The sequence below is a fragment of the Ornithorhynchus anatinus genome, chromosome 14, assembly GCF_004115215.2.
Source record: "Ornithorhynchus anatinus isolate Pmale09 chromosome 14, mOrnAna1.pri.v4, whole genome shotgun sequence".
NCBI lineage: Eukaryota > Metazoa > Chordata > Mammalia > Monotremata > Ornithorhynchidae > Ornithorhynchus > Ornithorhynchus anatinus.
This window is the reverse complement of record NC_041741.1, coordinates 7,022,041-7,047,165: the sequence shown is the minus strand read 5'-3', so window position 1 is coordinate 7,047,165 and position 25,125 is coordinate 7,022,041. Positions and strand designations below refer to the sequence as shown.

General features: G+C 41.3%; 2 long non-coding RNA genes across 2 annotated transcripts in view; one reads left to right on the top strand and one right to left on the bottom strand.

Moving 5' to 3' along the window:
- Positions 1–25,125, top strand: part of LOC103168407 — a 114,825-nt gene that overhangs the window by 2,930 nt on the left and 86,770 nt on the right. The window contains exon 2 of the long non-coding RNA XR_485421.2: positions 1,779–1,932. This is a non-coding gene — a long non-coding RNA (uncharacterized LOC103168407). The remainder of the gene's footprint in view (positions 1–1,778; positions 1,933–25,125) is intronic.
- Positions 4,612–7,492, bottom strand: LOC114816366. Its single transcript, XR_003764133.2, has 2 exons — positions 7,045–7,492; positions 4,612–4,859 (listed from the first exon to the last, which is right to left on the bottom strand). It is a non-coding gene; the product is annotated as an uncharacterized LOC114816366 (long non-coding RNA).

Genomic DNA, 25,125 nt, shown 5'->3' with positions numbered 1-25,125 from the left:
GGTTATTAGAGCTTCCTTGAATGGGGTGGACAAATAAATCCTTTAATGGCTTGGGTAAGCTCCTTAAAAGTAGAGAGTGTTGTCGAACAACTGGATTGTACGTTCCTAAGTGCCGTAGTGCAGTGTTCTATACAAGTAAGCACTCAATAATATCATTGATTAATTAACTGAGGGACCAGCAGAATTTCCACTTGCCAAGGAACAGAGAGAGAGAGGAGCATGGCCTAGTGGAAAGAGCACAGGCCTGGGAGTCAGAGGACTGTGTTCAAATCCTGACTCTGCCACTTGTCTGCTGACTGATCTTGGGCAAGTCACTTCACTTCTCTGGGCCTCAGTTACCTCATCTGTAAAATGGGAAAAAGACTGCGAGTCTTCTGTGGGACAGGGACTGTCCAACCTGGTTACCCTGTATCTACCCCAACATTTCATACAGCAAAACACATAGTAAAAGCTTAACAAATACCTGTGGTTTTTTTTTTTTTTAAAAAGGAGTAGTATATGAATATATGAACTTGATTTGGTTCTTCAGTGGTGGTAATGAGTCTGAGGCATCCAGACTCTCTTATCCAATCCACATATAGCTAATTATATATGACATGGCTTGCAGGTGAATGTACTGTCTGAATAGACAATTTGTCATTTTTTTATGGCAATAAGCATTCCTCGGCCCTCACTTAGTCATTGTTGAAAAAAGCATACCTGATGACTGCACCTTTTCCTATTTGTAAATACTATCTAAGCATCATTTCCAAGTCCAGACTTCAAATATGTTTTATAAAAGCCTCTCACTTCCTTGACTGAAGTAATTCTACTAATTAACGATTGATTTATGTCATCTCCATAATTTGCATCATTTCCATGAGGAGAATCGGCGTGGCCTAGAGGAAAGGGCTCGAGCCCGGGAGCCAGAGGACCTGGGTCTTCCACTCTCTTGCTTGGGCATGTTGCTTAACTTCTCTGTACCTCAGTTTCCTCATCTGCAAAATGGGGATTCAATGCCCGTTCTCCTTCCTACTTAAACTGCGACCCCCATGTCAGAAAGGAACTATGACCAGATTGATAAACCTGTATCTACCACAGTTCTTAGAACAGTGCTTGGTCCAAAGTAACGGCTTAACAAATGCATTATTATTATTGTTATTCCATAAGAGATACAAATGATACGTGTGTCTGTGCTTCAAATGTGGAGTTGGGAGATGCTGCTAAATGACAGTGAGATGAATATGTCTAGACTCTAAGCTCCTTGTGGGCAGAGATCATGCCCACCAACTCTTTTCTATTGTACTCATCCAAGGGTTTAGTATGGCACTCAACAGGTATCATTAATTGATTGCTTTGGTTTGTGTGTGTGTGAGACTAAGATCCATATGCGCCTGGCAATCCCTTCAATATCATGTTTCTGTAAGGATTGCCGCATCTTGCAGTGTTGTCTTTCTTACTTTAGATCCCTAGCTCCGTTTTCCTTTGTCCTGAAGCTTCTAGTCTCAAACAGTCTTGGTATTTTGGTATTTTCGAAGACCTATGTTTCGAACGTGATGCCCCCTCATTTGATGTTTTTGTTCATCAGGTGAAGAGGCAGCCAAGTGTTTCCATTTTGTTCATAGGGTAGGCCAACTTCTGATCCATCTGACTCTTCTTCACTTTCATTCCAAATGTCTAATCACAACTGAATTCAACAAATGTGAATTATATGTAATTAAAAAGTCACACATAGTTACTACTGGGCTGCTTAAATGGAACCACATCTCATTTTTTTTTTCATTTCTATTTGTGTTTAGATGGCTGTATGGAGACAGAAGGCTAGAAATACTTTCTCAGGTGTAAAGAGAAAGAAGAAGAAGAATGCCTCCATGCAATGAATTGACACATCCTTCCTGATGGACAGATTTCTTCCCTCTAACCCAGATGCTGTTTAAATGGCTGTTCTTGAAGGTATGCAATACTATCCTGTTACTCTGAATAAGTTGATTTATCTCACTTGGATCAGAAGAATTGTTGGAATTAAGTTTAGAAGTTGACTCATTTAGAGAAAACTGATCATTTGAAGATAAAATTCCCAGATGTGGTGTTGTCATAGAAGTAGGTCACAAGTAAATCATTTTGTTTTTTGGAGCTGTTAGCACGTATTAATATCACTGATCAAGTTAATGCCACAGAGATATATAGTTTTGGTTCAAACTTTTCTGGAAGGCTGTGTTACTGAATTTGCCTCCCAAACTATGACTCTTAGAGGCTACACTTTATCGGCCTGGACCGATGATGGATCTTAGAGAGTTAAAAACATATTGGTTTAAGTGGTCGTTTTTCAAGTAGCATCTTAAGAACCCAAATGTGGACTTCAAAATAAAGTATTGACAGGAATTGAAAACGTTATTTTTTCTTCATTTTAAAACTATTTCCTTGTCTCATCTATTCATAAACATTTTTTTGACTTGTGGCAAGCATTACGAAGACTTTTCCATACTTGATGGGTCACCTTGTAATGCCTTGTTAATATTTTCCATTTTATGGTTTCTTAAGAGGAAAGATGCTCTTCTGCTTAAATAGCCTGAACTCTACTAGAGAAAGCACTTAAATTATTTAATAGTTCTACAAGCGCCGCTTAGCATGAATGCATTAAAAGACTAAAATAAGCTGCCTCAACCCTGGTAATACTAGTTTTACCCTCTTTTATGGTTAACAATCTGGAAACGGATTTGACGATAATGAAATATATGCTCCTGTGTAAAGTGAGTACGTTTAATAGCCTATTAGCCCTTGCTTTTCTCATTTCAAGAATTAATGTTTACCTAAGCACAAAAATCAAGAAACCTTCACAGAAATATCATGCCATAATGCAGTGGTTCTCAATTTCCTTCTGTGAAACTCTAGAGTTTTTAACAGGGCATATTCAGGCACACTGGGAATCAATTTGATGATGGTAGGGATGTTTAAAATGTGTTCACGTGCCTCTCCTGAAATTCATCCCTATGCTTAGCCTGGTGGAAAGAGAACAGGACTGTGAATCAGGAGAGCCAGGTTCTAGTCCTGGCTGCTGTGTGACCTAAGCTAAGTTGCCTAACCTCTCTGTGCTACTGTTTCCTGAACTGTAAAATAAAGGAAAATAATGCCTATTCTCCCTCCCTCGTAAACTGTGTTTCCTATATGGGACAGGGAGTGCATCTAAATTGTGTTTCCTGTATGGGACAGGGAGTGCATCTGTTCTGACCATCTCAAACCTACCACAGAGTTGAGCACAAAACCAACACCCATCTGTTTTCCTGTTGATGGATGGTGTAATCGGGTCAGACCCGCTGTAGTTTGGAGAAGTCCAAGGAGGATCTTCCCCAAGTACATTTGCTTCCAAGTCAGACTTCTGACCAAGCACCAACCTCGAAGCATTGATATTTGGTAATGGTGATGAGGTGTAAAAGACAGAGAGCTCAGTGAGTGCAGACCCTTTCCACGGGAGCACTGAACCTCATAATTTTCCTGTCATTTTTTCCTTAATGGCATTTGTTAAGCACTTACCGTGTCCTGCATTGTTCTACGCGCTGGGGTAGATACATACGATCAAGTTGGACACAGTCCCAGTCCCAAATAGGGCTCACAGTCTTAATCCCTATTGTACAGATGAGGACACTGAGGCACAGAGAAGTTAAGTGACTTTTCCATGGTAACACAACAGACAATGCAGAGTTGGCTTTAGAACCCAGGTCCTGTGACGCTCAGACCCGTGCCCTTTCCACTTGGGCACACTGCTTCTCATTTCGTGCTTGTCCGGCTGCGAGTGGGAGCCAACTTTAATTCTTGATTGTGTTCCTTTTGTGGGCTGCCATTTGGAGTACTTTTTAGCACTCTTCAGAGTACAATTTCAGAGCAGCAGGTTCAAGTTTCTCTTAAGCTTAGTCAGAAAGAGTAGAGTTAGAAGTAATCTTGGGAACTCACAAATAACGTTACTCCCTTCTAGACTGCAAGCCCCTCATGGGCAGGAATCATGTCCCTCAACTCCACTGTTTTATACTCTCCCAAGTGCTTAATACAGTGTTCTGCAATCAATCAATGGTATTTATTGAGCACAGTAAATGATTGATCAAAAATGAACATAATTATCGGGGGTAATATGGGACTATTTAATTCGATTTAAAGCCCAACAATCACACTGCAGGTGGTGAATATGCTAGTTTGGAAATGAATTTTCTTCTCCTTGCTTTACTCACTTTCTTAGATTGGATGTTGAATTGCTCTTGTTTGGGCAGGGAGAATCAAAATGTTCAGTCTTATTTAAGGGTCCAAACCAGGATAGACTTTACAACCTGCTGAATGGAGCATTGACTGCTTTGAGATTCTGGAGTCATTTTCAGAGATTGGGTTTTTCTAGTTGATCTTGCTTTTATTGGTCTACTGGATAACGAGGATTTTTGGTGTTAGGAGCATAGCAAAGGGTATGGTAGAAACAGTACTGAGAGGAGACTGAAAAAAATGAATTGTGCCCGCTGATACTGGGCTGCTGTCACTAGTCTCATGCACTTTTCCTTTAAATGATGTTTTCATTACATAAATGCACCCAGAGGCTTATTTGATGAGAGAACATTTATAAATTGCAATCTAAATAAATAAAAAATGAACAATAAACTTATAATAATCTTCATTGTGTATGAATCATACTCAAATGTATTATTAAGCACATCATCTTCATTCCTCCTGGATGTTAGTCAACTTGAGTGCTTCTCTCTGGGTAAAGAATTTCTTCTGGGGCTTTGTGAAGAGTCTCAGTGTTCACATTGGATTAGTAGAGATTATGATTAAAATGCCAATTCAATCTTTGAGTGGAATGGTCAGTGAAAGTTAGAGAGGGTGAGATACCATTTTCCCCATGCCTGGTAAGTGGAAAAGAAAACATGTTTCTGGACTAGAGGAAACTATGAATTATAAACAACCAATTAAGGAACCGTTTTTAGGGAAAACCATTCCTGAAAGGAATTGCTCATATTCTGAAGGTAGAAGGAGAAACTTAATCTCCCTGAAAAATATCCTTTCTCCGATTTCCCTAACCCCACCAAACTGTTCTTAAATGTGTGACTTTGGATGGCTATGGTAAAAAGGTACCATGTTCCCAAGTCCTAAAGCTGCCAGGCTGATCAGTGGTCATTCTGAGGAATCACTGGTTGATTCAGCCATGAATTCTGTCTCCAAAAGTAGTGCTTTTCTTTTTGAAAAGTTCCCAGATTGTTTACCATTCTTCCAAACAGGTGTAAAGGGCTCTAAATGTTACTACAATTTTACCTTATTATATAGTGTCACCACTTTAATAGATATGCGTAAATGAGAAGTGTCAACTCTTCCTTTTGAGTGCAGGAGGCAAAAAGGGGGCAAGGACACCAGGGAAGATGGATAGTGAGGACGGGTTTCAGAGGGCCTTATATTCTCTATTACTTTCCTCTCTTTACTTCCTATCTGTAAATCATTTTAAGGCCTCTTTTCCCCTACTAGATTGTAAGCTCCTTGAGGGCAGGAATAACTAATTCTATTGTATGTTTCCAAGCACTTAGTTCAGTTCTCTGATTGATTGAAAATTTTCCAGGGGGGGTGGGTTGGGGGGGGGGGTGTCCCCATCAAATTGGAACTACGGTGTGAATATTACCTTAGCCTTAAAGAAGCCATGTGGGTTATTGACTCCAAACATTTAGAGGAGGAGGCAGACATTAATATACATAAATGAATTAATAAATAAATTATACAATGAGTTGTGTGGATGGGAAGGACGATGATGAAGGGAATGTCAGATCGATTCAGTAGGGAATGGGAGGAGAGGAGAGGAGTCAGGGAAGGCTTCTTGAAGGAGATGTGACTTCAATAAGGTTTTGAAGTAGGGGAGAGCCATTATCTGTCTGAATCATCATAGTCCGTGCCCTCCAGGACCTTACAATCTTGTCACAAGCCTGAAATAAATAATTCTGGCGGGTCAGATCGAGGTGTTAAAGAGGTAGATGCAACATAAGCGGGTCAGACACAGTCCCTATCCCACATTGGACTCAAAGTCTAAAAGGGAAGAACATTTAGTCTTTGGACTGAAAACTCATTGTGGGCAGGGAATGTGTCTGTTATATTGTTATACTGTACTCTCCTAAGCACTTGGTAGAGTGCTCTGCACACAGTAAGTGCTCAATGAATATAATAGATTGATTTAAAATGTTGCCGGGGGGCAAGGGTTGACCCCATCAAATTGGCACTGATGATGTGAACATAATCTTAGCCTGAAAATAAGCCATGTTGGGTCATTGACTCCAAATCTTTAGGCATGACAATGATTGCTCTACATCCTATTTTTTGAAAAAAAAAAACTTCTCAAAAAGAGATTGCACAGCCATCTGTAGGAAATAGCCCTCGTGATTTTATGCATGCTCAATTATTTTGGCCACTCTAGTTGAAAATCACTTCATCTTTGTTTCCCCAGTTGTAGTGTAAGCTCCTTATGGGCAGGGAATGTGTTACTTCTTTATTTTCTACTTTCCAAGTACCTAGTACAGTTCATTGCACCAACATAAATAAATAAATGCTACTGTTAGCCCTACCTTCTCATTTTTCAACAATTGTCACTTTTAGGAATTCTTCCTGATCTCTCACTGCACTTTTTTTTTTAGATTACTCCCTATGTTTTTTGTCTTTTGATCAAAAATGGTCATGTTTTTCTACGAAACAATTTTTAGAGACCAAATTTTGAATTCTGTTACTGGGGTATTCCTCAAACTTTATTCATCCATGCTAATTATTTTCATTAATTTATCAAAGCACATTTGTTATGTAAAATACATAGGAAGATTTTTTTAAATTTTACTTAGTTTACTTGGGAAGAATTAGGAGACCATGGTTCCTATTGGTCTCCAAATACGGGTGACCCATTGAGATGATCACTGACAAAAGCTTCTTGGTTGAGAAGTATCACAGGACAAATGGCCTTCAGAGTTATGAAAACATTTTGAGTTTGCATTGTGTCCCATTTTTTTATGGGGTTGTTTGTCAAAGGGATATGTAAACAACTGTTCCAGTTCTTGCTAAGGTTACCTTTTAAGGGTCTCAGGAGAGTGGTGCGCTTTCGTGTCATTTTCGTTCTTGTCGAGACCTTTATCACATAAATAAGTTATGCTTGAAGTGTTGCTGTGGAAGGACCTGGTTGAGCACTCAGGAAAAATGCCTTTTTCCTCAAAGCTAATTTAACATTGATCACTTTCCGTTCCCTTTTTGGACCAAGTCGTCTTCGTGTGGTCATTTAAATAAGATCAAATTCTTTATGACTCTGTTCTTTACATGAATGCCCTCTCTCTTTCTCGGAACTGTGGGAAACGAACCGCAGGTCACCGGGCATTTCTGAGATCTGGAGGAGAATCGTGGAAGCGGTCTAAGAGATGAAAGTGTAAAGAGGGATCAAACACATCGAGCCACATAGAATTCCCCCAGTGTCAAGGCTTTCCCCTGGGACTAACTGAAGTGTTGAGGGGAAACAAGTCCAGGGGAAAATGCAAAGCTGGGTTGTCACAGCTGGGTATCTTTTGTTGTCATAGCGACGTGAGCTCACAAGGAGGATGTTACCTGCAAGCCATTGGCTGTTTATGTGGGTGGACTCCATTCTGGTCAGAGGAGAGGTTGATTCGGATTGCGTGAGAATCCCTCTTTCTAGTTCAAGCAGGGTGCTGAAGACAAGGACCACTTGGGCAGTTCAAATTCAGGCCTGAAAACCCTGATATCAGCCTATCCGTATTAAGCACTGGGAAGAATACAGTAAAATTAGCAGAAATGATCCCAGCCTTCCAGGATTTTACAATCTACCCGGAGGTTCAGAGAGCAGTCATGAGATGACTAATAACAATAATGGCCTTTATCAGGTCCTTACTATGCATGGTGCAGAAGTGACTCAGTACTCATTATACACCTGCATCAACCAATTGATAGTATTTATTGAGCAACTATTACGTGTAGACTACTGTACTAAACCTGTGAATAGTACAGTGCAGCCCTGATATTAACACCAGCTGGCCAAGTGTTGGTATTTTACTGGGTGTCTGTGCAGAGTGTGAATCCATGAACTCCTTTAGCGAGAAAGATGACACTTCTTCACTTGGAGCAGCAGCATGGCCCAGTGGATAGAGCACGGGCCTGGAAGTCAGCAGGACCTGGGGTCTAATCCCTGTCTGCTGCGTGGCCTTGGGCAAGTCGCTTCCCTTCTCTGGGCCTCAGTTCCCTCATCTGTGAAATGAGGACTGAGACTGTGAGCCCCATGTGGGATAGGAACTGTATCCAACACAATTTGTTTGTATCCACTCTGGTGCTTAGTACAGTGCTTGGCATAGAGAGCTTAACAAATGCCATAATTATTATTTATTTACACCCTCTGTATCCTCCATTTATTCATATATATCCTCCTTCAGCTCTTTTGTATATGTGCATAATCAATTGTACAGTAAATTTATTCTGATTGCCCTATTGGTGAAGATTTTTATGTCCATCTTCTCTGTTAGACTGTAAGTTGAGGAAACAGCCTGGTGTAGGGGACTAAACTCAAGGGTTGGGAGCCAGAGGACCTGGGTTTGAATCCTAGCTCTGTGACCATGAGCAAGTCACTTAATTCTGTGTGTCTCAGTTTCCTCATCTGCAAAATGGGGATTCAATAACTGTTTTCCCTTCTACTTAGACTCTGAACCACAATGTGGGACAGGAATAGTTCTTTACTGACTTGATTAACTTGAGGTTATATTTACTACTTCTATATGTCTGCTTACTTGATCTTTTTTGCAACTGAGGTAATTACACGTGGAAGTTTGAAGGCTTGGATGCAAATGCATGACTGCACTTAATGTTATTCTTTTTTTTCTTTCTACCTGAAATTTCTTTTAATGACTTTCTCCCCAGCTATACTGTAATCTCTTTGCGGCAGGGAGCATGTCTTCTAATCCTCACATGTACTACTCACGTGTTTAGTACAGTATTCTACACATAATAGTTGCTCGATAAATATTAGCGATGGGTTGATGCAGGTGTATAATGAGAACTGAATCAGTTCTGCACCACACATAATAAGGACTTGATAAATGCCGTTATTGTTACTAGTCATCTCCTGACTGCTCTCTGAACCTCCAGGTAGATTGTAAAATCCTGGAAGTCAGGGATCATGTCTGCTAATTCTACTGTACTCTTCCTAGTGCTTAATACAGTGCTCTGCGCGAAATAAATGGTCGATTGATGAAGTGGTCGTGGCTCCCATTTTTCAGTTAATTACTTTACTGCTTCTCCATTTTGTGGCTTTGGACCTAACAAAACCGCTGAATTCAGCTCCCCAAATTATCACTGATTAGGGAATAAATTTGGTGACAAAGATGGCAGACTGCTCATTAAAATAATCAATTTAACCATGTAAAAAATTCTGCTTTTAAAAATTGAGCTGTTTACAGCAGATTGGCCAGACACCCACAAAACTAAAATAGTTATTGCCAGTGTATAGCTCAGTGCAATGTATCAGTATAGGCGGCATGTAGATTTATTAGTTCAAATATATGAGATAAGGATGCATATGAATGATTCCCTTACTGTTTGGAGTAAACCAATAAAAGAACTTTAGAAAAGTAATTGCAAATATGGGTATTAGCTTCAGGGGCAATTGAAGATCAAGGATCTTAGAGAATATCTGAAACTATTCCATATTTCAAAAATGAAGGAGGGGTTTTTTGGTTTTGCTCGTTGTCTGGGAACTGGATAATTGGATGGAGGTAATAGTAAGATGGGTGTTTCTGTTTACTGCCTATTCAGTGGTTTTAGAGATAAAGACTGTTTACTTCTAGCTGATCCTGTTTGCCCCTTGTTGCATTCTGATAAACCAAGATCTTATTTTAAGGTGATCGTAAAAAGATAAAGGAAGAATTTTTTTTTCTAACACATTTAAATAGAACACATATTCATTTTTTCCCCCAGGGATCAGAAATGTTCTCAACAAATTGGATTAACGAAAGGAAATGAAAAACTACAGCAATCTGTTAAATAACTTTACTCATGAAAATAGGTTTGAACGTTATTTTTAGTTTCAATTGTTACCTTATCATTTTATTTACTTTACAACAGTTGATGCCTGATAGAATATAATGAATGACGGAGCGGTGGGCTGAAAGTAAGTATTTAGATAACAGAAGAAAAAAGTCTCAGCTCCCTGGACATCAGGAAAGAGGAAGGATTTCCATTGTATTCAAAATAAGTAGAATTCTTAACTGCATTTGTTGGGTACCTGCGTTTCGCCAACACATTACTGTAGATTCAGAGGGAAATTTCAAGAGATAAATAAATCTCTGCCCTTCAGAAGTTTATAATCTAATTGCAGGCACTTCAAATATTGTCTTGACCACATATCCAGAATGTAGTGGCCCAGGGGAAAGAGTGGAATTGGGGGTCAGGAGCCCCAGGTTCTACGCCCTGTTTTATGATTTACCTACTGTGTGACCTTGGGCAAGTCACTAAACCTCTGTGCTTCGGTTTCTGCATCTGTAAAATGGGGATAAAATACCTATTCCCCCTTCTGCTTTGACTGTGAACCTCCTAAGAGACAGGGACTATATCTCAACTGATTACATGGTATTACAACAACACTTAGCAAAATGATTGGCAAATATATGAAGTGCTAGTTATTTTCCTATATCCATTATTTCTAATATTATATTACTAGTATCCACACTAATATTAATAGAGCAATAATATTAATATACAATCATTGTTATAATTATTGTTACTACTGTTGTGCTTGGCCCAAGATGGTCAATAAAATAAAAATAGTAATTTTGGCATTTGTAAAGCGCTTACTATGTACCAGGCACTGTTACTAAGCGCTGGGGTACATTCCAAGTGATTAGGTTGGACACAGTCCCTGTCCCCCACGGGGCTCCCAATCTTAATCCCCATTTACCAGATGGGGTAACTGAGGCACAGAGAAGTGAAGTGACTTGCCCAAGATCACACAGCAGACAAGCGGTGGAGCCAGAGTTAGAACCCAGGCCCTTCTGACCCCCAGGCCTATGCTCTATCCACTAGGCCACACTGCTTCTCAGGTATGACCTCCATCAGAGAATGAAAAAGAGTCAATATATAGTCAATTTGAAAAAATATTTACAATAGGAATAAGTACCTGAACCGATTTATTAAAAGCTTGAAAAGATAAAAGATTGCTCTTGCCCAGCTGTGCCATTGCAAGTTATCTTTTCATAGATTTTTAGTTGAGAAAGCTAAACAGGGATTTATCCCCCATTTTGGAGATGAGGTAACAGACTCAGCAAAGTTAAGTGAGTTGCCCACGGTCACATAGCTAGCAAATGTTGGAGCCAAGATTAGAACTCAGGTCTCCTGATTCCCAGGTCCAAGTTTTTTCCACTAGGCTACACTGCTTTTATTTATTTTATTTTATTTTAGTGGCATTAGTTAAGCACTATTTTAAGTACTGGGGTAGATACAAATAAATCAATCTGGTTGGTCATAGTCCCTGTCTCACATGGGACTCACAGTCTTCACAGGAGAGAGAATAGGTGTTGAATTCCCATTTTTACAGCTGAGGAAACTGAGACACAGAGAATTTAAGTGACTCGCCCAAGTTCACAAGGCAGGCCAATGGTGGAGCTGGTATTGGAACCCAGATCTTCTGGCTCCCGGGCCTGTGCTCTTTCCACTAAGCGACACCGCTTCCCACTTCCCATGCTGTTTTTCACTGTATCATTGTACCTTTTCTTCCACCCCTCTTGAACTACTACTGAGGTGAAATCGAGTACTACGATGGCAAATATTAATCCAATTTGGGCCAGTGACCCTCTCACCCTGCCTAAATCCACCACATAAAAGCTGGCTGGCTGGGATAGCAGAATGCAGTGGAATGTTCTCGACAGGAAAAGTCCTGGTACCAACATGTAGAAAGTAAGATTAGTTTATAAAGGAACCTCATCCTCTTCTTCGTTCAAATTGTAGCTGATCAATTTCTTCCTCTCATTCAGTCAATTGTATTTATTGAACACTAACTGTGTGTAGAGCACTGTATTAAGGGCTTGGGAGAGTAGAAAATACAGCAATAAATGGATTCATCCCCTGCCCTGCAATCAGGGTCTCCGTATGCAATAATCGAGATAGTCAATGATTGCTGATAAAACAGATATGGCTAGATTGCCCTGTGTTTTTTATTGGTTTCTCTCATTCTAAATTAATATATTTGCCCACATGTCAGTAACCAGGTGGCACAATTGGCCTTGTCAGTATACTCAGGAACCATATCACACATTTTTTCTTTCCCTTTATGTACATCATAGTCTCAATTATGATTCATTTTTACTTTTTCAATTTACGATGAAAAATACCATTTCTGAAACGAACCCAAGTAAGGCAGTGAAGATAAATGGTGAGACGAATATAATTCCAACTACTCACTTGCCTTATATAAAATCAAGAGGTTTCTGATAGCCGATCCAGTAATATCAACAAAATGAGAATTGCCGAAAACGAGAAAATGCCCAAATGCTATTATGACAAAAGCCATCTGACCCTTTATTGCTTTACCCTTGAAGTAGCATTGAGTCAAGAGCTGCAGGAAATAGTTTACAAGAAACTCCATTCAGACTCCATCGAACAAAGTCCTCTAAAGTCTTTTTTAAAGAACCCTGCAAAGTGGAAGGGAAAAAAATACTGGAAAATCCTCAGCTTGGCAACATTTCTAATGGTTTATTGTATTTTTCAACCTGGAGAACTATGACTTTTGTACTTCAAAAAAATTGTTTTTTATATCTGGCCGAGTAACTGTATTATGAAAAGGTCAGGTTCGGTCAATCAATCTTCTGAAAGTAGAGATGACAGAATGCACTGTGTTTGGAGCGTATGAAGAATTCCCCGTTAGATATACATAGGTAAACTATCTTGAAAGGAAAAATTAGGGCGATCTGTTACAATCTACTGCATAGGTTGTATCAAAGAAGTCTTTTGCCGTGTTATTCCCTGTCACTCCAGAGAATAATGGGAAAGTTTAAAGAGTGGCAGGGATCACAGTGGAAACTGAATAATGGGTCTCTGAACATCTGAGTGGTCATAGCAATTGTGAATCCCTTAGCTAAGGTGCTTTCTTGTCTCAACTCATCATCTCTGCTTTCTTCTTTTCTCTGCACACCCCCATTATGGGTGCGTACTCTTCGGAAGCTCTACCTATCTCACGGGAGTCTAAGGTCTCCACCAGATAAGAATCAGAAAATATTTCCTCGCTGGGTATCCTTGAAATGATATCAATAGCCTTCAATCAATCTGAAGTTTTCAAAGCACTTCCACGTTTGATCTCTTAGAATAACTTATATTAAGCCAGCTTTACTTAGAAACAGGCTGATTCTAAACCCCAGTTTAGCTGGAACGATCTTGGCATTTTATAAGGTGCCCAGAAAATTTTAAAAGAGCAGTCTGGCCACATGCCTGGGAGTCAGAAGACCATGGTTCTATTCCTGGCTCTACCACTTACCTGCTGTGTGACCTCAGGCAAGTCACTTTAAAAAAAAAAAAGTAGTATTTAAGAGCTTATTGTATGTCAAATACTGTTCTGAGCACTAGGGTACGTTGGACAGAGACCCTGTCCTGCAGGATCCCTTTGACTCAGTTTCCTCAACTGTAAATAAGTACAGAAATACATGTGCTCTCTCCCCTTAGACTGGGAGCACCATGTGGGACTGAAACTGTCTCTGATTTTATTATCGCGTATCTTCCCCGACACTTAATAATGGTATTTGTTGCACTCTTCTAAACACTGGGATAGATGCAAGCTAGTCAGGTTGGATACAGCCCCTGTCTCAGGTAAGACTCACAGTCTTAATCCCCATTTTACAGATGAAATAACTGAGGCACAGAGAAGCGAGGTGATTTGCCCAAGATCACCCAGCAGACAAGTGGCGGAGTCAGGATTGGAACCCAGGTCCTTCTGACTCCCAGGCCCATGCTCTAGTACAGCACGTAGTTGGTGGTTAACAAATGCCCCAGTTACTGTTATAAATATACGCATGTCTCCCAGATTTTGAATGGCCCAGACTAAAGACATTCATGTGATTACCACATCCCATGTGAAAATCTACTCACCACTTCCCATTCTCCCCCTCTCCTAGAGCAAAGTTTTCATTTTTCTCCAACATCCATGACGGTGATGAAATCTGTAAGAACCTAAAGTTCGAGGCTATGTTAACTTGTCCTGAAAAAGATTGAAGAAGTGGGTGGGAAAATGGCAAAAAACCTGTTCAGAAGCCAAAGCTCATCTGAAGCTTCTTCAAGGCATTCATGCACAAAACCGTGCATTTATCTAGCATCTGTTACCATAGTACTCTTCCGTTAGTTTGCAAATGAAAAACTTGTTTTGTTGATGATATTTTCCAGTTCTTGCAAATTCATTATTTGGCAGCATGGTCTCTAGGTGACAAAAATCTATGATTTTTTTGCTTTGTGCTTCCAATAAAGACTCTGGCTGTGTTTGGACGGCCCAAGTCGATGCATTTCTGGAATTATCACCTTTAAGCTACTTAGTTTTTGTAACAGCCAATGGACTGAATTGTAGAAGTCAGTACCAATCCTGCTTCTGCTATTAGTCATGGGTAAATAAGGACAGTTGAGGAACTTTTGGAAGAAGTCAGAACCCCTTTCTGCTATTCAGATACTATCAGAAAATTACTGTCCTGTCATAGTAAATAATAAAAATGAATAATCATGGTATTTGTTACGCGCTTACTATGTGCCAGGCACTGTATTTAGAACTGGGGTGGATACAAGCAAATCGGGTTGGACACAGTCTCTGTCCCACAGTCTTCATCCCCATTTTACAGATAAGGTAACTGAAGCACAGAGGAGTGAAGTGGCTTGCCCAAGGCCACAGAACAGACAAGTAACAAAGTCAGGATTAAAACCCATGTCCTTCTGACTCCCAGGCCCGTGCTCTCTCCACTACACCGTGCTGTTCCTCTAAATGGTACCTAACAATCAGTGGTTGCTGATTCCAAACCCATCACTACGCTGAACTGAGACTCAGGGAAAAGGTGGACAGGGATTAGATATCAGAGAAAATAGTTTGATATTTATACTACCCCAATCTCTCAGCCATTATGTTTGAATCCATACATATATACAACCCAATTAAATCAAAATTGTGCTTCCATTCATTTACCCTCAGATTGTGTATTAGCTTGAATAGGAAATAGTGATATTACCCTGCTTGTCTGATAATGTTTTTTATAGTTTATAGCAGCAGCATGGTCTAGCGGATAGAGACACGGGCCTGGGAGTCAGAAGGATCAGGGTTTGAATTCCGGCTCCTCCACTTATCTACTGTGTGACTTTGGGCCACTCATTTCACTTCTTTGTGCCTCAGTTACCTCATCTGTAAAATGTGGACTAAGACCGTGAACCCCGACAGCCTTGTATCTACCTCAATGCTTAGTACAGTGCCTGGCACAAAGTATGTGCTTACCAAATACCATAAAAAAACTAACTTAGATTGTTTAGCATAACTATTAATCAACAGTAATTATTGGTCAATTACTGTGTGCAGAGTGCCTGACTAAGCATTATGAGTAGGTAGATATGATCCCTGCCCACAGAGAGCTCACAGTTTTGAGGGTGAGACAAATGTTAAAATAAAAAATGAATTTGGGATATGTGCCTAAGTGCTATGGGGATGAGGGTGGGGTGAGCATCAACTGCTTAAAGGGTTCAGATTCAAGTTCATAGGTGATAGAGGTGATGGAGGTATGCCTGGGAGTCAGAAGACCCTGTTCTATTCCCGGATCAGCCACTTACCTGCTGTGTGACCTAGGGCAAGTCACTTTTTTGTTAATGGTATTTGTTAAGAGCTTACGATTCGTCAAATACATATTTGTATCTGTACAGATATGGAAAAGGGGACAAGGGGAGCAGATGGTTTAACTGGGGAAGGCCTCTTGGAGAAGATGTGATTTTAAAAACACTTCGAAGGTGGAGAGAGTTGTGGTTTGACCTCGATGAAAGGAGAGGGAGTTCCATCTGTCGTACTCTCCCAAGTGTTTAGTACAGTGCTCTGTACACAGTATGCACTTAATAAATAGGATTTTTTTCTAACCAGACTAGCTCTTGGCCCGATGCTTGGCATTTAATTCATCCTTAATAAATATTATTAGTAGTAGTACTACTGCTCTTATTTTAAATAATCAGAGTTATTAAAAGCAGACTATGGTTTATTTCATATTTTCCCAATTTCTGTCCTTAAAAAGGTAAAAATGAAAACCATAATGAGAAGAGATGCCACTGACTACATTTGCTTTCCTCACTACAATCATTTTTATATAAAGCATCATGAAAGTGCTCCAGTAATACAATATAAATGTCATTTCACTAAAAATAATGCCATAATTGGATGCTTTTAAAAGCTCGTAGATTTAGATCTCTGGTTCGACTTCGCTACGGCTAATTAAGATGACCCAAAAAATTACTTCCCGAATATAAAAGGGGCGCAGGAGTCTATTCGCATCAGTTTTATATTCAAATTAATTTAAATAATTATTTCCAACTGTGAAACGTAGACTAATTGATTAGCTTGAGCCATGTTGCCATAGGGAATTCAAAAAGAACAATCACTTGTACCCAAATGTAATTGTTAGTGTCTTCTCTTCTATTGATTTTTGCTATACAGTTGCCCTTTATGCTTAAAGAAGATGCCGTTGTTGGTGAAATTCCCATATATGACTTTAACTGTACTAATAGCATCTGTCGTTCCTGTCTACGCAACAGATACACCGCCGAGACAAGTCAATATTGTTTCCACAGCCTTTTTGTGCACACGATGTGGCTGGAATTGTGGGTTCTACATTGACCTTTTCAATCTCTCACCCACTCCCACACACAATGCACGCACACACACACATATGAGTGCAGACTGTTGAATTCATTCAATAATATTAGTGACATTTTCTTCAAATGCCAGAGATTCCTATCTGTAATACATATATGTGTGTGTGTGTGTGTGTGTATGTGTGTATACTATGTAGAAAACCACATAATCAAAAGCAATTATTGGTCACTTATTGGGTGCAGAACACCTGTACTAAGCACTATGAGTAGGTAGATATGATCCCGGCCCATAGCATATGGGGCTAATACCATCCTCCGAAATGTCACTGCTATTGTGCTACGTCTGCAAAGCAACTCACAATCACATCTTCTAGCCTGAATGTGCTACAGACATTTTATCATCAGCTGCAGCAGCTCCCTGAAAGACTGGTTTAGGTGGAAGGATTTCCCCACTGATCAGAAGGTATGTCCCAAGACCAGTTTCCAAGGATCGTTTGCAGTGTCAAGCGTGACCTTGTAAAAGAAGTTGAATAGGACTGCATTTAGATGGTGATGGAGAATGGGTCAGAGAGGACAACTTTCCCTCTAATCCCATCAGTTCTATTACCAGAAGGTAGCCTTACTCTCTCGATGACTGTCCTGTGACCGTCACCTTTGCTTAATACTTGCCGGAACTCAAATCTGGTGATGACATTCATTCATTCAATAGTATTTATTGAGCGCTTACTATGTGCAGAGCACTGTACTAAGCGCTTGGGATGAACAAGTCGGCAACAGATAGAGACAGTCCCTGCCGTTTGACGGGCTTACAGTCTAATCGGGGGAGACGGACAGACAAGAACAATGGCAATAAACAGCGTCAAGGGGAAGAACATCTCGTAAAAACAATGGCAACTAAATAGAATCAAGACATGCTTTTTTTGGGAGCTCCTTTCAAATCATTAGAGCGGTGTTGGTGTGGCTTCCTGCACGTCTTCTGGACTTCCCCTTCTGCAAAGAGAGTCTTTGCTGAGGTGTATTTGGTTTGAAGCCAGGTAGTGATTCAGAGAAGGCAGGGTTAATGCTATTTTTCAGTAGTCTGGCCAGAAGGGCACTAACCACAATCTTGCCAGCAGCCAAGAACCGAGGAATATCACAGTAACTCCTTCCGTCAACTCTCTCATCGGCAACGGTGATGAATGTGGCATTTGTAGAATGAGTGGCGATACTTCCTTTTTCCATAAAATCGTTTCTGCTATAATGTGATGGGTGGTGTTCTTGAAGAACCTTGTGGAATGAGAAAATCACACTGTCGTAGCGACTGATTTAGGAGAAAGGTTCAACTATACCACTCAGACTGTTTTGTTATACAAATTCCTATATTACGTCCACGTCACCCGCTTTACACTCTTACCTGGTTACTCCTGGTTACATCGTGATATTCAATAATTTAAAGTTTCAAAAACCACACCAAAAAACCCTAAGAGTATTATACATAGAGAACTGCTGAGGCAGAGATTGAGACTTGAGGACAAAACTGTGCAAATGCGCACCACCATTTCTGACTACACCCTATCACTTTAGGCCAACTTGTAAATTGACATGCTGAGAATAGACTCGTGGTATTAGGGTATTTGTTAAGCACATACCACGTGCCAAGCACTGCATTAAGCGCTAGAGTAGATACAACATAGACTGAACGCAATCCCTGTCCCACACAGGGCCGGCAGTCTAAAATGGAGGAAGAATAAGTACTTAATCCCCGTTTTGCAGACGAGGAAATGGAGGCACAAAGAAGTTAAGCAACTTGCCCAAGGTAATACAGCAGTGGAGAGGCGAGGCTGGGATTAGAACCCAGGTCCCTTGACTCCCAGTCCCTTGCTTTCCCCTCAAGGCCCACTGTTTTCCATTCCTCATTGAGAACATTCCCTAGTACTGCCACTGTGTGTGAAAAAAATTGGAAAATAAAAATTTGTGTGATACAACAAGAGTAAATTGAGGAAAACACAGTAGAGATCTGATACTAGATGCCTTTTTGGGAGATTCCTGAAGAGAATGACACCAGATCTGGACAAGTTATAGTTTTTCAAGGCTTCTTTGGGGTAATGACTTTCTCAAAAGTTGAATGAAAAGCCAGGCCTTCACATTTTGGTAGTTGACGTAGGACCTCATCCTCAGAGGTAGAAACATACGATGATCTTGGTATTTACAAGCCGACGCTGGCTCACTCATGAACGAGGAGTAGACAATTGCTATTTAACTTTCCAATCCCTAATGGTCTCATGACTTTTTCCCATGTTTTGACACCTGGGAAATTCTCCATGATAATCAGCTTTTTTGAACTGCTGTTGATTAGTCTGTCTAGCTCCTTAAGAATTTCCCTTTCTGTTTTTCAGCATTCTTCAGCGGTGGGCCTTGTGTCCTGATGATAGTGGCACAGCACCAATAGAGCAGCTGGTTGGAGATAATTCCCAGAATCTGCTTAGAAAGCATTCCCAGTATCTGACGTTGGTGAACTATAGTGCAGTTGGATTTTGCTACTAGCCCTTTCTTTTTTTGTCAAAATGCAGAGCGATAGAGCTTAAAATAGATGACTGGATTCTCTGAGATATATTTTCAATGGGGCGTTTTCCTTCTTTGTACCTCTCTTAGATTACCTAGGATACCATCAGACAGCTATTACCACAGGCTGCAGACATGCCTGTTGTTCCCTTCGAATCCTGCCGACCTCTAACCCGTGAGCCCCAAACTGTCCGGGATGGCAGCGGGATACGGGGTCAAGCCTGAGGAGGTTGAAATGCCTGAATGTTTTGTGTAGGTTGGATGTTCATCATATCGCTATTGCAACTGCAACCTGCCGGCTGTATGACCCCAGGAGAGTCACTTAGCCTCTCTGGCCCTCAGTTTATTTAACTGCAAAATGAGCATGGAATACCTATTTCCCCTTCCCTTTTAAGACTGTGAGACAGGGATCGTGTCCAAGTCAATTATCCTGTACCTATCACAGTGCTTAGCACGGTGGTCGGCAGATAGTAGGCATTTCATAGATGCCACTAATATCATTATTATCAGTCCATCGGTATCTGAGAGTAAGCCCTAATAGAGGCTAGCCTTCAGCAATCTCACCAGTTTTTCATTCTGTCTAGCAAAAGGGGTTGTGATACTAGGGGCGGGTTGTTTATTAAGGGGAAGTCAGAGTTGGCAGTGGGGGAATCTAGAAGTGTACGGACAGTGAAAAGCACACCGTCCAGGGCTTCTCTCTCCTTGGAATGTGGTTCCAAGACAAGCGTAAGAGAGTCTTTTGGGTGAGATGCAGTGGGAATAAAAGGGATCTTGATTGACATCCCTGAGTCCCTTCAGCAACACGTTCAACAGGTTTCATTAGCTCATTAAACTGATTAGCTTCCCCTACACTGGCGGGACGGGATTTATCCCGCCTAATATTAAACAGCAGTCACTCATAGAAGACTGTCGGGGATATTCACCTGTGACACAGTTCCCTTATAAAGTTTGAATATTCCCAGAACTAATCAATCATGGGTATTTACTAAGTGCAGAATGCTTACTAAGTGCTTGGGAGAGTATATTAGAGCAGAATTAGCAGGCACCTTCCCCGCCCATAACGAGTTTACAGTCTAGAGATGAAATTTAGCCCGATTATCCTCCCTAACTGGAGTCTAGGTAATGATTTCCTCCCTAGTCACCTCCGTTGGATCCAAGTCCTCCTCAGATCTTTTGTTGGGTCATATCCCAGTACCGATTTGAGGTCTTCTTCCCTTGTGCCCTCCTCCACTGCTCTTGTCTTCAGTCTAGCCCTTGACCTTTCCAGGTGCAAAATGCTCTTGAAATTCTACGCCTCAGAGAAGCTGTTGATGACTGAATGAAAATGAGGGAAAGATTCAGTGGGTAATGAGGTAGGAACTCATCGTGACTTTGTGGGAATCGGTGTTTGCGAATTTTCAGGGAGAGCAGCAGGCAAAGGTTTATGATGGAAATGCTGCCAGAACCTGCACTCTCCGGGAGTGAGTGGCGGCAGAGTAATGAGGATTTTCTCCATTCAGTCTGTCTGGTTTATGTAAAAACAGAGACGATAATACCAAATTTGACTTTTACCTGACAGAAACTGTGACCTATTTAGAACCATCTCAGAGCACAGTGACTTCACTTGCTTTTCCAAAATGTAACTACTTGCTTATCACCTGATTGGTTACACTGATATTATTTTGGCAACTCTGCCACTGACGAGTGGATTTCAGGCCACTGAAATAAGAATGCAATAGGGGAAAAAAATGACAGCCGAAGGAATGGCCATAGTTAGCCTAAAGAGTGTGCGGTAAAAGAGGTAAAAACAGAAAAGATGAGGGGAACTCTTGAAACGAGCTCATTTCTCCACATAGGAAGAAAAGTGATCCGTTGGCCATTCCGTGGAAGAAAAGAAATGTAATAATTGCAACAAAAACATCTTCCATTAGATTGTAAGCTCCTTGTGGGCAGAGGTGGATTTTCATACATCTCCTAAGCACTTCATACGGTGCACAATACAAACTTTTGCTTTATTGACTAGCTGGAAATCTAAGGAAACATTTTTAGGTGATAATTGAGGAGAAAACATGTGGCATGTCCTCTCCCCAAAGATATTTAAGAATTGGAGATCATAGTACTGAGAGTAAGGTGTTTGCTAGTCTAACTGTAGCCTGGGGAAGCAGTGTGGCTCAGTAGAAAGAGCCCAGGCTTGGGAGTCAGAGGTCATGGGTTTGAATCCCGGCTCTCTGCCCCTTGTCAGCTGTGTGAGTGGGCAAGTCACAACTTCTCTGTGCCTCAGTTACCTCATCTGTAAAATGGGGATGAAGCCCGTGAGCCTCACGTGGGACAACCTGATTTCTCTGTATCTACCCCAGCGCTTAGAACAGTGCTCTGCACATAGTAAGTGCTTAACAAATACCAACATTATTAATATGTTTCAAGCCTATCGGGAAGCAGCATGGCCTAATGGACAGAGATCAGGACTACCAGTGTCTGATCTGATTGTGTGGTAATAATAATGATGATGTATTTGTCAGGTGTTTACTGTGTGCCAGGCTCTGTACTAAGCACAGGGGTGGATACAAGCAAATCAAGTTAGACACAGTCCCTGTCCCATTTGGGGCTCACAGTCTCAATCCCCATTTTACAGATGAGGTCACTGAGGCAAAGAGAAGTGAAGTGGCTTGCCCAGGGTCACACAGCAGACAAGTGGCAAAGCAGAGATTAGAACCCAAGGCCTTCTGACTCCCAGGCCCGTGCTCTATCCACTATGCCATGCTGCTAGCCTGGTGCCATTTTTTAATCATTTCACTACTGATAAAACTGTGGTATTAAAACCTTCTCTCAAAAGGGGTTCTGCAAAATTCCAGGGAGCTGAATGCCAAACCCCTGGAGAATGAAGAAATGTGCAAGGCATTTTAGGACTTTCCCAGTTGTAAATTCATCCTTTAGATTGTAAACCTTTTGTGGGGTGGGAATTTATCATCGTATTGTCCTCTTCCAAGTGCTTGGTACAGCGCTCTGCACCCAATAAGCGCACAATAAATACCACTGATTGGTTGTTGCTGGTTCTTTGCAAGAGAAGCAGCAACTATCATAGTTCTCCAAGCTACAGCATCCCTCAGTCAACTGAGTTTCCCCTGGAGGCGGGGCACAATACTACGAACTTGGGAAAGGATAATGGAAGTCACAGGCCCAGTCACTGCCTTGAAGGATACAGTCTAATGAGAGAGGTAGGCGGACACAAATTGTTTACAGACAGTAGGAGCGGGAGAAGAAGCGTAGAGCGTGCAACTTCCACAGAACCATTCTGAGACCCCCTATTAGTTGGGTTGGTTGGTTACTCTGAAGAAAAGAGCTACCAGAGAATGGAGGGGAAGGAAAGTGTAGGACAGGGACTGTCTGATCTGATTACCTGGTATCAACCTCAGCGCTTAGAACGCTGCTTGGCATGTAGAAAGTGCTTAATGAAGACCACGATTAATTGTTATTATGAGTGTGAGCCCCATGGGGGACAGGGACTGTGTCCAACCTGATTATCCTGTATTTACCCCAGTGTTTAGAACAGTGCTTGGCACAAAAGTGCTTACTAAGTACCATGATTACAATTATTTATAATAATAATAATGTTGGTATTTGTTAAGCGCTTAGTATGTGCAGAGCACTGTTCTAAGCGCTGGGGTAGTTACAGGGTAATCAGGTTGCCCCACATGAGGCTCACAGTCTTAATCCCCATTTTACAGGTGAGGTAACTGAGGCACAGAGAAGTTAAGTGACTTGCCCACAGTCCCACAGCTGACAAGGGGCAGAGCCGGGATTCGAACCCATGACCTCTGGCTCCCAAGCCCGGGCTCTTTCCACTGAGCCATGCTGCTTCTCTAATATTATTTATTAATTATATTATTCGCTATGTGCTTATTGTGTTCAGAGCATCTTCTAAGGGCTGGGAAAGAATACCTAGGTGACCCTCAGGGATGAGTGATCTGAAGAGATCTTCAGGTTTTCCTTCAATCCTGACTATAGATAATAATTATGGTATTTCTTAAACACTTACTGCTTGCTAAGCACTGGGGTAGATACCATATAATCAGATTTGACACAGTCCCTGTCCCACAGGGGGCTTCCAGGATAAGAGAGGGTGAAGAGGAATTTAATCCCCATTTTAGAGATGAGGAAATTTGGCACTCGGGAGTTAAGTGATTTGTCCAAGATTACCTGCAGGCAAGTGGCGGAGCCTGGATTCAAACCCGGGTCTCTTAATTCCCAACCCCATGCTTTTCCTGCTAGGCTACAGAGCTTCTCCGATAGAATAGATTTGATTTGGCCAGAGAGACAGAGAGGAATAAGACCATTTTGAGAAATATAACCAAGACAATATCTCTAAACGGGTGGACATGGGGAACTGTTTTACATGCTTTGAGTCACCCCAAGTAATCATGCCACGCAAATTCAAATCTACTTGAAATGATTTACTTACCGCCCGGCTTGTAGATGAAGAGCTGTAAACCCACGTCAGTGGGCCCGGCAAGTCGGAATCACAATGGGAGAGAATTTTCGGGGCTGGTTCTTCGAGGATTGAGCTGCATAATTGAAATGACATTTGGGCAATGTTATGAGAATTGTAGGAGTTTGGCAAATTGCATTTCCTGCAGAACTTCCTCAATTACCGCTGCCCAGCGGAAAGAACTGTGAACGCCGTTTTATTCCATTGCTTTCACTCAGGTTAAAGCTGGCCATTCCACTCAGTATCCTGACACTTTGAAGAGACAGGAAGCAATGCTCTCTGTTTATTCCCAGAGCGGGGGAGATGTAAAATGACTTTTAAATGGCCAGGCGACCGGTGGGCATGTTAGATTGTTTCAGTTGTAAAGCTTAAATAAGATTTCTGTGTGTTTTCCTACTCAGCACACTGTGCGGGATATAAGGAGAAATAGCTTCGACAGCCTAGCGCGCTGAGTCCACGCTACGGCTGTGGTTAATAAAAATGTTCTAGCACTTTGGAGGATGATACTTCCATTTCAGGTGATACAAGGTTAGCGATCGTGAAGGAAAAAGCAGCTGTAATCCTGTCTCGTACAGGGCCAATTTTACACCAGTAAAAGATCTTTCAAAGAATTCACAGCTCCTTTAGTCTGGGGAGGAGAAGCATCCAGTCACCAGGAGAGATCCTGCATCTAGATTTCAGATTGAGGGGGCATCCCGCCCCACCCCCCGCCCCTTCCCCCAAATTAAAATAAAATAAATGGGCTAGGAATTACCTACCAGATTGAGTGATGGCTCAAAGATTATGCCCTTTGTAGCCTGAGAAGGGTTATTACGAATCAACCAATACGTATCCTCTCATTATTGACACCATTATTAATAACCTCCCCTTTCGGCAGGGCGAGTCAAGGAGCTTAAATCCTCTCGTCTATTCCTAGTATCGCTTTTAACACTTGAGGTAATGTCGGATCTCAGCACGGCTCATCGTGAGAGATTTATGAATGAAGTTGCCAAAAATATGAATCATTAACATCTCCTTTTAGCATGCGGGGAGGGGTTGCACTAAAACAAGAGAATGTGTGTCAAAGTGCTGCTTAACAGGGTTGGGTTTTTTTCCCTTGGAAACAAACCAAATTAGTTTTGCCTTTCTCTCTGTAATCTGATTGACCGGGCAAATTTGTCATAGTTATCAAGGTACCCAAATAAAAGGGAACTTTAGGCGACAAGCATAAAATGATGTTTTACTTGAATTTATCTCATGTATAGCTCTAGGGCGGTATACAAATGATGCGGAGTTGCTCCCCTCCCTCATCA